The 19,564-nt window shown below is 37.1% G+C and overlaps 1 protein-coding gene across 1 annotated transcript in view; it reads right to left on the bottom strand.

The window, feature by feature from the left end:
- LOC105390932 (atrial natriuretic peptide receptor 2) overlaps nucleotides 1–13,328 on the bottom strand; it is a 57,384-nt gene extending 44,056 nt beyond the window's left edge. The window contains exon 1 of the mRNA XM_038106585.2: nucleotides 13,187–13,328. The gene's annotated coding sequence lies outside the window, so the exon portion shown is untranslated. The remainder of the gene's footprint in view (nucleotides 1–13,186) is intronic.
- Between the last annotated feature and the right edge of the window lie 6,236 nt (nucleotides 13,329–19,564).

Below are 19,564 nucleotides of genomic sequence, written 5' to 3'. Positions count from 1 at the left end.
TGGTCCTATTCGATTCAGAAGTTTTTTTTCGAATATGATTAAAATAATGCATACAGACAAATTGAAAACCATCTTCTTTTTTCAAAGTCGGTTAATCAATATACCAGTCAATTTACAGTGAAACCTCCACGAGAGTCAAGAGACTTAAGTAAAAAACCTTACTTTTGATAAAATATCCCTAACACGTGCCTTGAACTGGTATTCAAAATTGGCCCCTAGTATCCAATGGGGATTAGGGTTTATAATTTAATCAGCACATGCCATTTACTGTTATTGTAGGGTACTTACGGCAGGTGGGTCTCATCTACATAATTGGTTCTGTACGCCATTTTTATTTTTCCCTACATTTTATGCTAAAGTATACTAACAGCAACATACTAATTTATATGCACAAAAAACGCATGATAAGTTTATATTCAAATTTAACATACTTACCTCTTACCTAAAAAGAGCTATGATATGATTGAAGTTATCGATGTTAACATAATTTAAGTTAATTCAGTTTATAATTAAAGTTAACTGTTACTTGTCACACCAGAGTAAACCGCTGTGACCCTACAATACAGGATTACCTAGTGTAGGGAACAGATGCGAATAGAATCTATATACAGACCACATTCAATATAGCCTAATTAATATTTCAATTTTTATATTCTTACCCCCTTATTCATAGAAAAGTTACAATACGTTTTAACTAATAAACTGTTTTGTCCCTCTCTGTCAAAGAACAAATTGTACTTTGTTGGAGAGGGACAAAACAGTTTATTAGTTAAAACGTTCTGTAACTTCTCTATGAATAAGGGGGTTATACTGTAACTCTGTAAATGAAAATGAAATAAATTATGATTATGATTATATAAAATAAAAAATATATTTATAAAACCCAAAATATTTTGTATTTATTCCCAGGGTTATAAAATCCTAAAACGGCAGAATTTTCTTGTGTACCTACATCCTACATAGTACTATGTATTATAACATTCGTGCTTATTCAAAAAGTTTTCAGCTTTGATGCCGTTGTAAGGAAGGATTCACAAAGAAGTCGATCTGACTGTATAATAAATCAAGTCTGAAATCAATTTACAGAAGATACGAACTTGCATCTTCAATTTTTTGAAGCAAAGTCGTCCCGTAATCTTAATATATGATTATTTGAATAAACATAAGTGAGGACGGAATACCCATTTTCTTTCAAGTAAAATTTGTTAGCTGACTTGAAGATTTAAGGTCTTTCCCTTAAGGGCCCGTCATATATTTGCAACCTTTATAGTGTATATAGACATTTTGTCCAATATGTACTGAATTTCATAATACATATAAGAGACAACAAAACCATTTTTTTAAATGTAATAAGTTGAAATCAAGATCTAACCGCCTATCAAAATTCTATTTTTCGTTTTTGATTTTCATCTTTTAAACTTCAAGGCAATAATAATAAAAGTCCCTCATTCCTTGTTTTAACCAAGCTATTAGCAATTACTTTACGACGCCATAATAGCTTATCCAGTGAGGACGATAAATTCTTCAATAAAAAGCGGTTCTAGATTGGTTTCAGTTTTATAGTGCTGAAGAAGTTATGAGGTCGTTAACCTTAATGACACAAGCACTGCAAAAGACGTATACGGCGGAACTTCTTACGTTGCCGTTGTTGTGTATTTTTGTGCTTTTAACATGGGGTTTTTAGTAGGCAATGCGAAAAAGTATACTTAAATTTTCATCGCTCATTTCGGCATACCTTTTCTGTCAAAAGTTACTTACATGATAGTTTCCTCTTGAGGCGATTATTTTAATGAGAAAACTTGTTTTTATGTTAAATATACGGATACAAAATTAAAAGTTTAATTAAATATGTGATTCAGTCTAAGTATTAAACATTTTGAGTATGTTTAATACTCGCACCGTGGCTTGCCCAATTCTCTAAACTTACTCAATAATTAAATAACGATTAAATAAATAGTAAGTAAATTAATATTCTCGCAATGTTTTCGACGTGTCGGCTATAAATTAATAATGGCGGCAACATAATAAAATGTCACTTCCACAGCTCATGAATAAATAAAAGGACGCGCGCTCGAAAAATACACTGTATTTTTTGTCGTCTGAACAAACTTGGAGCGTTAATGTAAGCGTCCACGTTTCGGCATCGCACGCAACGGACGCATCGCATTCAGTTTTTTTTTTTCACACGAATGCGTCCACCATCGATAATGTCAGACGTGTCAGAGTTTGGACGACCGAATGGCGTAGTGGTTAGTGACCCGACTACTGAGCCGAAGGTCCCGGGTTCGATTCCCGGCTGGGGCAGATATTTGTTTAAACACAGATATTTGTTCCCGGGTCTTGGATGTGCCCGTTAAATGGCAATGGCTCGCCCCTATTACATTGGGACTAACATAACACTCTGGTGAAAAGTGGGTGCAGCAATGCATCTCTGCCTACCCCGCAAGGGAGTACATTAGTACAAGGCGTGAGTGTGTGTGTTTACTATTTCCATCCTTTATACGGCTTTATAAAATATAAATATTCAGGTAAATTTTCCTTTTGAAAATTTAGGTAGGTAAAATTTCTTTTTGAACTCAGTGAAACCTTCCAGAAAATAAGTTATTATCGGTTCAGTTTCCAGCTTTCATTGCAGATCAGCGGGCGGTAAATTGAAAGTAAACACTGCATAATTATTGTTCAGCCCACGTAATAATTGCGCCACTGTTGCGAGAAACAACGCTTTATTTATTTACTGTTTACGTACTCAATAATTTCATAGGAACGGTGAATACAAAAATTCATAGATGGGGGAAAATTCCGAATTTTTTTCTCCAAAAAACCGAAATACCGAACCGACAGTTAGTTTTATTTGTCTGATATTTACAGCTGATTTGGTCCCAAACCCCCATTTTAGTTGACGAATGGTTGCATTTATCAGTCTTTCTAGACAAAACCAATGGTAGTTTCAGTCGCCTACAAGAACAAGTATTTTAATTTGCATTAAAATACCTACTTAGTAACAACCTACTAGAAGACGACGACACAAAATTAAATTAAGCTTATTAAATTTATAATACGCTGTATTTGACGTCCTGTTTAATAACGATTTTACTAAAAAAAAATACAAAATGAAAATGAGTGATTTTCGGATTATGGCGTGACATAAAAAATATAATAGGAAAATATCCTGGATAGCTAATTGGGCGATACATTTCCGAGTAAATAATCCTTCTGAGAAGGAGAGAGGATATTTTTGCGGTAGGTATTGTTTTACAAAATCCATAGTCCATTAAGCTCGATACTGATTGATAATATATTGTTATAGAGGTACAAAACAAAGGTGATGACAGTAACGACTCTATTACATGCATGTGGCGACCTGAAATATATATCATTTTCCTTATATTAACGTCATAAACCTAAGGCTGAGTAAATGGCAGGAACGTTGGCAGAATACGTTTGCTGTTCGCTGTGGACCCGTATTCATAGAATGTAGTGAGACTTTGTATACATTTCTCCATATTTTTTGTGTGTAACTCTGTAAAATGTTTACCTTTGTATGTATGTGTACAATAAAGCGTTTATAAATAAAGAAAACATGCAAAAAGTAAAAGCGTGATACATAAATTTTGAATTTTATTGCAGTCAAAAAGAGTCAAAAGAATATGTTTCTCGCCGATTTATTACAAAAAACTATTGTCCGATTAAGTTTATTTTACGATAGTTATTCTTATAATTCTTTCGGATTTAGTTTATCCTACGATTCTTAATACTTAAGTAGTAAGTACCTATCTTCTCTTCTACTCTACATATATTGAGATTTATAACCACTAACGTAGTGTAGAGAGGCTTCTGAAAACTGAAATCATTATACCCTGTTAGTTCTATGAATACGGCGGTATGTATGTATATAGGTACCCGCTTTTATGTATATATACAAAAGCATTGTTATGGCTAGCTACGCCCACCCGGAAAAATCAACAAAGTTTAGAAAACTGCAGCTACATTTTAACATTATTATTTTTTTATAACTGTGTATGCAGCTGTGGTTAGTACCTAAGTGAGTTTTGTATGGGAGTACTATTAGGATACTGTTTAAAATAGCAATGCTGTATTCAGAATATATCTATTATTTAATCTCGTTCAGAATATTTGGATTCATAGTATTTTTAGAAGAACATCATGTTAAATAATTTAATTACATAATGCAAAGCTCCATGTTATACATTTAAAAATAACAATTATGATACCTACCTGTTTCAAATCAATAAAGTGTTACGTTACAATACAAACTTCTAGTAAAATAATGAAAAGGCTGTTATTTAACTTTTCAATAGGTAGGTAATTATTTTATCACTTGAAATAATTTTCTCCGCATTCAAAGAAATACCTCACTGGTTAAACATATTTTATCTTCTGTGAACAAATGCCAAGTACCTAAGCCCGTGTAGCCTACGGAGGCTGTGGAGAAAGGTGCGAAAGGGTTACGAGAAATGAGGCGCGTAATAGATTTTATAAATGGACCGATATCAGGAATCCGTGATGAATACAAATCGAATAAAACACACACACACACACATGTAATATAATATTCGCTTGAATATTGACTGTTGAAATTTCTGAATCCTGACTGATGATATTCGTAATACTAAAGCTGTAGAACAAATGTTATTCAGAATGAGTCCTTGAGTGATCAGTTTTCGGCTTGTCACACGACATACAACACAGCCTGTAAAAGCTGTCCAAATAAATTTTCTAAATGTCATGATCAGCATATAGCCATTTCCTAAACTACAAGTAGCGATCGGTTAGTGAACCAACAGCTGAGAGTCTATTCTCCTCCTTAAAAACAGTCGCAATAAAATCGCAAACTGCCATTTTTATTTACACCACAAACATACGCTACGTTTTCGAGGATCCGTTAAAATAAATGTTTACTTGTACGTATAGAATTAATGCATTTTGAATTTACTTGCTATATAATAATTGAAAATAAATATAAAACCGACTTCAAAATACCACCAAAAAGTAATAAAATAATTAAAGGTTTGCACCAATGCTATGTGACAGTACAAATATACCTAAGCAGGAACTGTTCTTTGTTGATGTTGGTACGGTGACAAAGTAATCTGAAGAAATACCAACTGAGAAGAGGCACCAACTTTCAATTCCTCCTTTTTTCGAAATCGGCTAAAAATGGCGTGGGCGTCCTGTTTAAAAAACGTGCACCTTCGTGGGAATGAATCCAGTAGTACGGTTGCACAATGGTCGCAGAACTGTGTTTGTTACTTGAGAATCTAAGCTCTGGCCTCCGTCCAAGAGAGTTCACCCGCATAAGCTCACTTCACTATCTATTTTGACTAAGCGCCAGAGTTTTACAACAATACAAACCATGTAGGGAATGAAAAAGATTTGTACGTTAAAATAATACGAGGAACTAAAACGTAGGTACTTCTGTTTAAAACCACAAAAGTGATGCTCGTGAATGTACACATAATACACATTACATACATTAAGAGCCTCTGAGCACTACGATTTTTAAGTAATAATTTGAATTTTCTTGCGATTTTTTTATCGCAATGTAAACTAACTTTACTTCTGCGACAACAAAATAACACTACAACAAAATCGCTATCACAAAATTAGAAATAGCGTCCAAATCTCCACATGGAAAATAGAACACAGTATATAAAATCTTGCATTATAATATCTACTTATACGGGTATTTTAACGTTTATATTAACAGACCTATACAAAACTTAGAATTAAACAGTGGAATATAATGTATTATTAAAATAAATATTAAAGACGAGGATTAACCAAAAGAATATTCACCGAAACTGGATAGAAAAGCCGTACTGGTGCCTAATTTCTGTGTCAAAAAGGTCTGAAAACGATCAATACCACTTGTCCAATCGTCACCCAATTGGGCCGTGTGGAGAACCCAATCTATCGGACGTCAGTGGCGATTCTTATCTGTTAGAGGCTGTCGAAGGCACGTCTCGGGAAAGAGACCAATTTTTCCAACGTAGGTACTTACTACAAGTTAAAGCGAGCAAGGGAGCTAAATTTTGTGCGTGGATTGTAAAAAACAAATGACAAATACAAGGTGGGCCAAAAATTATCACCCTATTGGAAGTTGCTCTCATTTGTATAAATGTCCGCCAATTTCAAATTTGTTTTGATATTGATATCGATTCTGAAGGCAGAAATTTTAAATTTAGAGATGTCAAAACCTTAATTTCTTTGTTTAAAATTCGACTCTATGATTGTTTCCGTAAATGTCATTTTATGCTAGCAATTTTTTTAGTTTGACAGCGTTAAAATTAGAATTTCTGCCTTCAGAATCAACATCATTGGTGGACTAGACAAATGAAAAATACAAGTTCAGAGGCTATGTACAAGTCAGCGCAAGGATCAGGAATTAATTATTATGTCTATTCTTTTTGTTTTTTCAATAACATACATTAATATAATAATAATATGAGTATGCTTACGACTCGAAGCAGGAGTCAGGGGTGACTCGCAATCGTTGTTTGAGTTGTTAAAAAGTATTGTGTAATTATTTCTTTTTTGTCTGTACCTATATAGGTACCTATGTGAGGTATTGTGGTGTCATATAGTCTCTTTTGATTTTCTTCAGTTTTTTATAAAGTTTATGTCTGGGTCCCAATTTTTGTTTATTCCATTCCGTCCGTTTGTTTATTCCATGCTTAATTTTTTTGATTATTCCATGCTTCATTGCGTGATTATTTTGTGAAATGGTGGTAGAGTGATATTATATGTATTATGACTATGGACAAATAATTGTAAAATTTTACGTCCAATAAAGAATATTTCATTTCATGAACACGTATCTATCGTTTCCCTACCTACTTCCCTACGACTTTAATCAGGGCTTGTTAAGTCCGGTGACGTCACTGAAAGTGGCAGTTGAGCGACGGCATTCAACACGTCATGGAACAAAAATTATTTTGCGGTGAATGCACATTCGTAGCTTTTTGTAAAGTGGTGGGTATTTTTTTAAAAACAGTAGTTGTATTAAGCTTGATATGTACTTAGGCAGACAAAAATATTGATCACGTATTGCCAAACTATTAATTCAGTTTTTCGTTTCAGAGAGGTAACATATTTACGTATATTGCTTCGGTAGATTTATTAAAAAGTATGGAAAAAGAGCGATATGTATATTTTAATTGCATATTTATTCCAGTGAAAAAATATGTATTTTTTATACATTTCGCATATTAATATGTGCTTAATTTAGCATAGCACTTAAATCACCTTGTAACAGAGAAAAAATGATAATTTTTTACCTTTAAGCATCCATACATAATAAACTAATTGCAATCTGTACACCCCAGTATAGCCCCAGTCCAGCTGTTTCGGAATGGAAATTGCTGATAATACATTAAACTTTCTTTCATAAATTTTACATCATACTTCAGGGAAATAGCATATACTCAGCACATAATATAAAATCCAAAATGTTATAGGTAGGTAGTATTAAGGTTATTTTTATAGACTGTTAAATGAGGGAACAGAAAAACCAAAATTTTAAACCTGTTTACAATGCTACCGGTATGTGAAAACTGTTTCACAAAGTTCCTACCTAGTCAATAGGCCCAATGTACGTATAGGTATGTATAGGTATGCAGCCTTCTCATTTCCAAGCTATCTATCTCCTTCTTACTTAATTTACATGAAACAAGACGTTAAAGCGCTAACTACCCTTCACTGCATTTCCATTCGCTAAGAATTCAACTCCTTACAAACTCTTGTCTCTAATGAAACTGGTGAATTAGTTAGTGAGAGTGACTTACCCTCCATCATCCGGGTTAAACTGGTTGAAAGTACAATCCAATTAAAACGATAGTTAAGTAATAAAATGTTAGGACGATTCCTAAGATCCTAACTAAGAACTACCATTACCATGACCTCAATATGTGACGCGATCGAAAGCAGATTCTTTTACCCACTGAAATGATAACATGTACCTACACCCATAAACCGACACCAAACGGCCCGAATTTTTTAAAACATTCAAATTAAAATTTTAATAGAAACGTTTTTTTTTGTAATATCTGATTTTCCTGAATGTAGGTACTTTAAATTGCAAACGGCGTCATTAAGCTACTTTTTTCCGTTTAGGAGTCATTTGTTGCCACTGCTATATGGAACTTTTTCATTGCTCCCAACTGTACTTTGTTTTTGAGAAATCTTGAAAAGTGTGTGTCCAGCTAACAGAATCAACTCGTCCTATGGCTAACTTATAGGTTCAAAGATCCATAGATATAATTTTTATTTCCAATTTAGCGTTATATTTTTGTATCTATAGGTACCTAGAAATTCTATAGTCATATAATATATATAATAGGGCCGGCCTTGAAGCGACATTTAGTAATAAGTAATGGTTATAGCCCTCTGTGGTCCAAGGACATTACTAATAGCCAATAAGTCCTTGTTTCAGCCTCTGTCTGGTTGTATTATATTAAAATTTACTTCTGCTAAAAGTGTACTTCTTCTTGTCGTGTCGTCCCCAAAAATATGAATGTTAAAAAAAATTACTTAATTAAATTCCTTCTAAACTGTAAGTAAATCACTTTTTCAATATCACCAAAGGTTAACCGGTAGAAAATGCTGCTAGCATTAAGTCCGCCTTTGTACCAATTTACTTTGTGCAATAAATAATTTAATAATAATAATAAATGCAATAGCTTTAACCATATAACGATCTAACGTTTTTCTTAATTAAATTAATATAAAAAACGAGTAGCAGACGATTCGTAGGTTTATTAACTACCTTTAATACCTCCATATTTATCTAGAGAATGTACTTTACCCTTTGCATTGCAATATCCTTCCACCCAAGGTTGCCTGGAAGAAATCGCTTTAAGCGATAAGGCCACCATTTGTACGGTGGCCTGCGCCTAAAAGTATACAGGCGGAGTTTTTAAAATAGCGATCCCAAGCTCAAATGCTGCTCAAGCACATCCACATAAAAACCACTGCTACACACATCACACACAACACGTCCCCGGATTTGTAACAGATGTAGCTGGTCCCTTCATCATCAGGGATCGCTATTTTAATAACTCCGCCTGTATACTTTTAGGCGCAGGCCACCGTACATGTGTTAGATTAAGTTTTTTGTAATTTTAGTCCATTTTTTTGTGTACAATTAAAGAATATCTATTCTATTCTATAATAGAGAGCCTAGCATAAAACACTGTGCAACGCTTCGTGTCACAAGTAACTAACTAACTTTTACCCTCAAGAGAGCCGGACTTGGGTCCCGGTTTGTGGCAAACTTCCACGTGCAAACCTGCTGAAATATTGTCACCTGTTCTGTAATGTTTGCGGAAACAACAGTACAGTAAACAGAGAAACTGTGAAAAAATATAGAAAAGTCAGAATCAAAACGCCTTTAGTGGCAGATTTCAAACGCATACATTTTTCGGATATGGTTCTGTAATTTCTATATACGCAGTACAGATTTTAAAATAAAAAATAAATACTAAATATTACATCAGAATACACTATACTATCTTACTATTTTGCTTACACTTTTGTGGCCCATAATATTGATATGCGTATCCCAATTTAAAATGTATAATAAAAGTAGTTATAAAATATATTCCACGGAAAATCTAATTTATCTTGCACTCAGAAGAAGACTTCGGAACTTCACTTTATCAGGCATCAGCTTTCACGCCTTCAGCCAATCTAGATTAAATCGACATCCTACAAAATCTAGGTTACTCTAGTTACGGGAAAAACTAGCATCAACCGACGCCGAAGGACTCAGTAATCAAGACAAATGAAAGATAAGTAAGTCGCTTTTTGTTTCCATGTGCTGCCAAATTTGGATTAAGTACGGTATGTAATGAAAATGATGTCAAGGCCAAGACGAGACGATGTGAGTTAATATTGCTCTAACATAAAAGTGTATACTTTCGATGATCTTTATTTGACACATTCTTATGGTATTTAAATTCATAATTTCGGTTGTAGGTTTGTTAAAAAATTGCGGTTAGACCGTATACTTCAACATCAAAGGCTTAAGCTAAACAAATTTAGAAATTTACGCAAAAGAATCACAGTTACTTCGGGATAAACAAATTCAAATAAGCCACAAATATTCCAGTTGTATAACTTCGGGCAGAAAACGCGCGTTGAACATGTCCAGAACTAACAAAACTACAACTACATTACATATTCAAGCTCAGATGTTCCATGCCATTGCTTTAGAAATAACTTTGTGATTCCTCACAAAAATTGAAATGCAGATGTGAGCACACGCTAGTTATACTTTTTGGTGTGCAGGACGTATCAATTATAACTAAAAAGGTACCTTACTACATACATAATTATACGTTGCTGACTACCGAAAGTAGACAATGCAAAATTCAGCTGCTTCCGAGTGATAAAAATCGAACATTTAAGTGTAGTCATTCCCACCATATTGTCGGGATTTTACTTTTTAGGTTTTTTTATTACTGCTTTCATGATTTAATGGACGCATTGGGTTACACAGTAATATTAAATTGCGCCCCGAGTTCACACCTTGCCCTCTGACCTTTACCTCCATACCATACCCCTTTAGATATTTATGATTATTTTGTAAATGTTAAGTTAGTTTTTGTGTCCTTATATTTGTTTTTTTATCGCGTTTTCGTAGCTATTAATAATAAGGTCGTAGCAAAAACATAAAATTATACATAAAACATACATACGATGTGCGTACCTAGTAGTAGTCAAAGACGCACGGACAGACCGACAACACAGTGATCCTAAAAGGGTTTCGTTACTAACTTTTGAGGTACAGAACCTTCTTCTTAGATTGTCGATGACAACACTAGAGTTCCGCTGTAGGCAAAAGAACCATAGACTTAGTATATACTAACCCCCTTATTCATAGAGAAGTTACAGAACGTTTTAACTAATAAACTGTTTTGTCCCTCTCCGACAAAGAACAATTTGTTCTTTGACAGATAGGAACAAAACAGTTTATTAGTTAAAACGTATTGTAACTTTTCTATGAATAAGGGGGTAAGTCTATGAAAAGAACAGAGGTAACACTCCAGTTCATCCGATGGGGTGCGCCAATCAGCCTATTTCCGCAGATCCAATATTTGGGTCATATTATTTTTATTATAGTGCAAATAGCCCAGTTATTGTGGTCAAATTAATGAGGTCGATTAATCAGAAACTCTTTATCTACTGCCAAGTGGATGGTGTAATAAATGTTCTAAAACTCGACCAAGTAACAATATTAAGTGCCAATTTCTCCATAGTCGGTTATCTAACCGACAGGGGTTGATTTATAGATTAAACGTCATCTCCATATAAAATTCATGACAGATGTGTCAAAAGTCAACCACTAGTCCCTGGTTATGCTCTAACAATGCAATGGAGAAATTGGCACTTAACCTGCTTATGGGCCGTCTATTATAACTCCACCTTTAAACGCGGATATACCTACGAGGACACTTAAATAGACGTGTTTTGTGGTGAATATTTAGAGGCTACCTGCTGTACTACCCACCCTGCCTTGCTTGAGCGTCCAAACTTTTCAATGGCTGTGGCATACAACTTTGAATATCGAATTGTTCTCTGAACTAATAAACTAACTTTGTTGTGTACGCATATTGGGACAAGATTGTCAATACCAATTCGATACAGGTAGCCTATTCAGAATGTTCTGTATTCTGTAATTATAACTTGAAAAAGTAACTCTATAAGTATTCTCTTTTTTATATATTACTAGCTATTCCCGCGCGCATCGCTTCGCCTTAAAAAGTTTTCCCGTGAGAATGCAGGGATAAAAAGTAGCCTATGTTATTTTCCAGGGTCTAGACCGTATGTATACCAAATTTCATCCAAATTGGTTCAGTAGTTTTGGTGTGAAAGAGTAATAGACACACAGACACAGTTACTTTCGCTAGTTAGGATATTCAATACTTTTAAGCAGTTTATCCGCAGCAAACAGATACAAAACAGATCTCCGATTCTATTCGAGCACGCTGTATGCCAGTTCATAAGTACACTGTTATTTGTATTTAACATTTCTATTGTGTTTAGTTCAATGAAATGAGTAATTCAAAACCCTTTTTGTGACTCTGGAATAATAATGAAAGTCAATACTTTGTTTTGCTCCCTTTATCTATCTGGCTCGGGGCGTTTTTTGTTTACGTAGAACATCTAGGATTACCATCTGCTCTTCTTTATATGAAGATACTATTTATAAGACAATTCTTGTTATTACGGCCGTTTTCCATACCTAAATAGTTATGATAGCTTGTCAACTTTTATACACTCACGGGCAATGAAAAGGTTCCACTGTGAAAAACACCAAATTAATCCTTAACGGAAAGGACTAGCTTAACGTCGCCTTCTGCAACTTTGAAGTACATTTAACAGGGCATAAGGAAATGACCAACTAAAAACAATAATATTTTGTTCAAATTTTTTATGAAGCACAGAAGGCAACTATTTTATCAAAGGTTCCGAGTTCAGTGACCGTATTTTTCCAGCTGAGTTTATTTTTCATTTAACACATAGATAATCTAAATCCTAACTTCCTAACTAATATTATAAATTTGAAAGTAACTGTGTCTGTCTGTCTGTTAATCTTTCACGCCAAAACTACTGAACGGATTCTAATGAAATTTGATATACATACGGTCTAGACCCTGGGAAAGAACATAGGCTACTTTTTATCCCGGAATTCCTACGGGAAACCATTTTAAGGCGAAATGAAGCGCGCGGGAACAGCTAGTGGTAAAATAAATGTAAATGGTAAAAAGATATTACTAAATACAGAGGCTTAATCAATAAAATTTATATAATATAATTAAATTTATATCTACAAATAAACGTTGCAAACTCGTCAAACAATTTTTGTACATACGTAACTAATAAGTACAGAAGTAGAAAAAACTAAATTATGGAATTTAGTTTTTTTCTAATCAACTAAATCACCATAACATGATTTGATCTTTAAGCAACACCGTAAACTATACGGGAAATAAAATTGAAAGTAAATTACACTTTAACCATCTTGAATTCCTCTCACGCTTCCGAAAAAGAAAACCACAGGCTTTCCCGCCGACGTAATTCTATCTTAACTTAATGTCAGCTTAACGATGCATGTCTACAAATACCTTTTATGCCCCAAGACTGAAGGATTAAAAACACTTACGATTGAAATTCCAAATCCAGCACTGAAAGTTTCACAATAATTCAACGGAGGGAACAAGCACAGTTTTTGTTTATACCACACGAGTTAAATATCACGGGTCGGTCATTGAACCTGCGGCTACGACAACGCGCGTAGCGGGCTACGAACGCCAAAAGACTGCCGCTACGAGGCTACGCGGCCGCTACGAACTGCTACGGGCGGTAGGGCTGCCACTAACTGAATTCCCGGTTGAATTTACAAAAACGATTTTCACGACGTTCTTGTGAGTTTTTCTTTTAGGTTTTTTGTGCTCACGTAAGGTTGATCTTGCTACTGATTGCAAAGGAGATTAATAGTATTTTTAACCTTCATATTTTACTGGTAATACACGGATGCAAAGTTTGTCAGGTTTATCTAAGACTTTTTACGTTAAGTGTATCTTCATACTTCGTTATGTATGTAATGATTAATGTGTTGTTTGTTTGGTTTTGTGCTGGTGAGATATTATGTACATATAATTTTTTTATGGTCGCCACGGTTAAAATGTTTTTACCGGTGCTAACCGAAATGAAACAGTAGGTACATTGACGTGCCTAGATGAACGCAACTACTCACTAAAAGTCCCAAAGGTTGGGGGTTTGATAAGGGTGTGGGAGGGGATTGACTGGGTCGGTCAGGATTTGATTTATCTCCGAGCCTTTGGGAAATATTCAACTCAAACTCCCGTTTCGACCAAACGACTAGGTCGGATCAAAACGAAAAAAAGGAAATAAAAATAGTGGAAATAAACACCAGGCCACGACTAGCGACTGATGGGAGCCATCATACCCGACACTGTTCTATTTTAGGAACACTCTGTATGTTATTCTCTAGATATAAAGGCCTATAATACAATAATACATTATAGAATTTTATCAGTGACGTAGAGGTGGCTATATCGATCTGCCCAACAACTGTGCAACTTTCACCATAGGACCAAGCCTGAAAACTTGAAAAAATATCAGCTTCTCCATTCATTTTGGTTAAGTACGTATCTATATTCGTATCGAACAGTTTATACAGTTCAATGCGGAAGTTTACTGATAAATTGTCACCCTGTCTACTCGCAGGTTGTTGACGAGCCGGTCAGTGATTGATAGTGACTTGTTTCGCAAGAATTTCGACGGAAATCGTCTTTGTTGTGTGTCAATAATTTGTACCTACTATAGCGAATAATTTATTTATGCTCCAGTAACAATTATATTATGCGAGACTTTCCTTTCCACGCGAGCTTCGTATCGCTTTTATAGAGCTTCCGTGGGTGATTTTTTATTGTTTAAGTTTTTACCTCGCGCACGGTAAAAAAAACCATAAAAGCTCCGCTTATGCAATTTTAATAGACGATTATTGCCTCGGGCACCGCTTTGCTACGCCTCTCCGCTCTGGTGGACAGGGAGCCTAAACAGACAGTGACAGTGTGAACAGCCTGACAGGTTTTGCAATTTTTTAAAACTATAAAAGTTTACGTTTTCTTCTGTCATCTGCATACATTATCAGTCAAAAGTCGCATGATAGTTTCCGCTAGAGGGGCCTTTGTATGCGAGAAAACGTAAACTTTTATAGTTTCCGATCTTAATCTAACAAACCTATACTAGCCCTACTGACCCTAGGAGGTAGATGCTATACTACTCGGCCGGTCAGCTAGCCCCGTATTATGCGCGAATATGCACCGCGCCGTAATTAATTACGCAGTTAATTAAGGTGTATGGGCTTGTCGTGTTAGGTTAGTATAATATTACCTGCTAAATAGGTTAACGTTATATTATCTACAGGATACTTAATATTTGTATAGATAATTAAATTAGGTACGCTTGATATTGGGTGCGTTTAGAGTGACACTTGATATAGCATGTCAATGATACTGCTTCCAACGGTCGTAATAGTCAGTTAGACACTTGCACTACTACCAAAAAAACTTTAAACACTGTTTAACAAGTGTTTAAAACGAAATTTGACAGCTTTCGTAGGCGTTGGCAGCGCTGAACATCTGTTAAATACTGTCTAAGTTTTTGTGGTAAGGCCCCAGTTTAAATACGTACACATAAGTACTTCTCTAACAAGAAGCCATCAATGTAGCAGCTGAAGTTACTTCGTTAGTTAAGAAAATGTATATATTATATCTCGTTTGATTACCGTATCTAATGGTTATCGCATTTTGTTTTTATGATTAAAATAATATAGTAAGATTTCTATATATTTTTAGGTAGCTAACACGGGACAGCTTCAATGAAAGACCGAATCAATGTCCTCCTAGCCGAATTTCGGCTACGGCGGCCAATCTCAATTGAGATCAGCCATCTACGCAGGAGTAGATTATAGTGCCCAAGTGTGTGCGCAGTACACAGGAGCACTCTCTGTTCCATCACTCTCATAACCCAATGGGACGGATTGACCGACACGACTGGAGAGAGCTAGGCGCAGGACCGACTGCTTTACATGCCCATCCGACAGCATGGATCGTTTCACTGTTTCGGACAACAGGTGATCAGCCTTCTATGTCCTAACCAAACTTAGAACCACAATTTAGAAACAATTTAGAAATTTGGTTAAGACCGAATCAACAACGTAACTGATTTATTGTAGGTAAACAGAGAATTGACATCTACCTACAATATACATATCTCACACCTCCACCGTAAATATATAGGAACTATGTTATAGCTATATTAAGTTCAGGATATAAAAATAATCAAACAGTTTAGTAGTCAGCAATCAAACAGTTTACAATTTAATACCTATCAAGATAAACATACTGACTAGGCATACAACGGAAGTTATATTACTAACCTTAGATAAGTACCAATGTATAAATAAGATTATATGTATAGGCTAGCTAACATAGTTTTATGATAAAGATAACAGATTAATAACAACTTAGGGTTTACTTAAATGTATCTGACAACATCATCTAAAAGTAATAATAAAATGTCTGGCAACAATGTCTATTTTCCATATTTGCCAGTAAACATACAAGTTCTTTTTGGACGCATAATAGTTTGACCTAAAGATTGATCAGTAGTGGGGAATTGCTGTACCGTTTCGTTATTATCGGCTGACCCAATTGCATCAACAAACTCCTCTTCAATACTGGTCATAGGAGACAGAGGTCGCCCCGGCTGAGAATCTTTTTCGTTGGAAGACTTATCCAATAACAATTGGTCGATGTGCCGCGTGCACTCACCTCCTTCACCGAGGCGCACTCGGTACGTGCGCGGAGAGGGCCTGGCGACGACCTCGCCGGGCGCCCAGCGCGAGGCGCGCGGCCGGTAGTCCCGCGCCAGCACGCGCGCGCCGACCTCCAGATGGCGCTCCAGGCCGCCGCCGCGCTCCACGGCGCGCTCCTGCGCCGCGCACACCACCTCCGCCGTCGTGGGCCGCAGCGCGTCCAGCCTACTACGCAACCTTCTTCCTAATAAGGACACGGCTGGAGGTACGCCAGTGGTAGCCTGCTCGCAGTTTCTATATTGAAATAAAAATTTGCTTACCGCTGCGTCGACATCCTCTCCTTCAAGCGTGGCCTTTTTCATCGCTCTCTTATCTGACTTTACTGCGTTTTCCGCAGCTCCATTGCCAGCCGGTCTGTAGGGGCTGGTGACGGTATGTTTGATAAAATTTAACCTTAAATATTGTTCGAAATCCTGTGACGTAAACGGAGGACCGCCGTCACTTACCAGTTGCGTCGGCAGCCCGAACCGAGCGAACAGCTCGCGCAGTTTGTTCACCACTGACTGTGCGTTGGTCCCCTCCATCTTTTGTACCTCGATCCACTTACTATGAGCGTCCACTGTGACCAGATAACACTTACCACCAAATTGAGCAAAATCAATGTGGAGTCGCTGCCAAGGCCGGGTGGGGAACACCCAGGGCTGCAGGGGGACATGTGCAGGTGCATCGCGCTGCTGCAAACACGCGCCGCAATTTCTGCACAGCTGTTCAATATCAGAGTCAATACTAGGCCTGAAAACATAATTTCGGGCCAAATTTTTCATTTTCACAATGCCAAGGTGACCTTCATGTAATTCTCTCAAGACTTGTTTTTTTAACTCCTCCGGTATAACCACTCGATGATTATAAATTATACAACCACGGTCTACTGTTAACAAATCCCGTCTATTAAAATACGATCTAAAATCGTCGGATTCAACATTACAGGGCCAGCCGTTAATTACGTAACTCACAACCTTTTTAAGAATCTTATCTCTCTCCGTAGCTAACGCAACTTCATTTGCACTGATTGGGAAGGATTCTTCTACAAAGTTAATGTAGGTGACAGCGTTCGAATTTAATTGCATCATAATTTTCGATCTCGGCAGTCTCGCGCGGCGTCGGCAGCGGCAGTCGCGACAATGCATCGGCATTACTGTTACTAGCTGACTTCACATACTCGATATCGAAATCATATGCTGCTAGCCGTACTGCATACCTTTGTAATCGTCTTGCAACTGTTTGTGGAAGTCCTAACTTTGGCCCAAAAATAAAAGTGAGCGGCTTATGATCAGTTTTGATAGTGAAGTGTCGGCCAAATAGATACTGGTGGTTTTTAATTACTCCAGTAAATATTGCCAACGCTTCCTTATCGAGCTGACTGTACCCGCGCTCAGCCGAATTAAGTGTGCGAGATGAAAAACAGATAGGTCGCTCGTCGCCGCCCGGGTAGCGGTGCGCCAACACGCTGCCGATGCCGTACGAGCTGCTGTCTACAGATAACACGAGGGGAAGCTCGGGAGAGTAGTGCACCAGCAACGACTCACTAGTCAATGCACATTTTGCGTCAGTAAACGCCTTTTGACATGCCTCCGTCCATTTCGAAGGGGTATTCTTCTTTAGTAAGTTATGTAATGGACATAACAATGTACTGAGGCCAGCGATAAATTTGGCATAGTAGTTAATAAGTCCGAGAAATGATCTTAACTGTGATACGTCTGTTGGTGCTGGTGCATTAACAATGGCCTTAACCTTCTCAGGATCCGGATGCAATCCGTGTTTATCAATAATAAAACCGACATACGAGATGGAATCCCGCATAAATTGACATTTCTCTAATTTTATTCTAAGCCCGACCTCACTTAATCTGCGCAACAATGCCTTGAGATTAGCGACATGCTCGGCCGTGTCGCGCCCGGTGACCGCCACGTCGTCCATGAACACCGCGACCCCGCGCAACCCTCTCAACGTCTCCTCCATAAACTTTTGGAATTTCTCCGGCACACATGTTAATCCGTATGGTGTACGTCGATAGACAAACGTACCTACGTGCGTGGTTATAGCCGTGCAAGCTTGGGAGCTTTCCTCCAAAAATTTTTGTTGGTAGGCGTTTGTGAGATCGATCTTAGAATATTTCTCACCTCCGCTCAAAGCAGCAAATAACTCCTCTATTCGTGGCAAAGGGTAAGGATCGCGCATTAATTTCTTATTAATAGTAACCTTATAGTCACCACAAATCCTAATTTCGCCATTTTTCTTAATTACCGGCACAATGGGTGTGCCATAATCAGAATGGTCAACTTTGTAAATTGTACCGTTTGCCACCAATCTATTAAGTTCACGTTCCACTGGCTGCCTTAATGCCAGTGGTAGCGTGCGAGCCTTTACAAACACTGGAATGTCATCTTTTAATCGCAATGTCATTTTTTTAGTACAAGTGCCTAATCCCGGCGAGAACACAGATGGGAATTCCTTAGATAATTCTTCGACAATTGTTGCCTCAGAAGTGGTCTCATTAATGTGTAGCAACAAGTTTTTAATTTCGACACATTCAACATTCAAACTTGTCAGCCAAGATCTACCAAGCAAAGGTGGACCCCCATTTTTAATAACGTATAGTTTTAAATTATCAGCTGTGTTCTCCCCTAGCCTGACATTGACAACAATATATCCACATGGTTTGATTAGTGTTCCAGTGTATGAACGTAAACTAAGCTGTACATGATGTAATGCTAAGTTCGAAAAGTACTTCATATAACAATCATAATTAATTGTTGATAACTTACTGCCAGTGTCCAATTCAAAAGTTATATTATGCTCATTAATAATCAAAGGCACCTGGTACGGTTCATCGTTCTTGCCGTTCACAGTTAGATTATAAAAATCGTTCGACTCGTCATCACTATCGACGTAATAATGCGCCCTTTGTTGCGCAAAACGATCACTATTATTGCCCGCCTGTCGGCCACTATTTTTGCACATCACTTTAACGTGACCTTTTTGGCCACACGCGTCACATGAATAATTCTTGAACCGGCACATCTCCGGACGATGTTCTCGGCCACAACGCCAACACGGGCGCGAGGGCCCCACAGCCATGCGCCTGCCCCGGGCCGAGCCGGCCCCGGGGGCGCCGCCGCCCGAGCCTCCGCCGCC

This window comes from Plutella xylostella, chromosome 7 (assembly GCF_932276165.1).
Source record: "Plutella xylostella chromosome 7, ilPluXylo3.1, whole genome shotgun sequence".
Lineage (NCBI taxonomy): Eukaryota > Metazoa > Arthropoda > Insecta > Lepidoptera > Plutellidae > Plutella > Plutella xylostella.
Note: the sequence above shows the minus strand (reverse complement) of the source record. Positions and strands in the feature narration are given on the sequence as shown.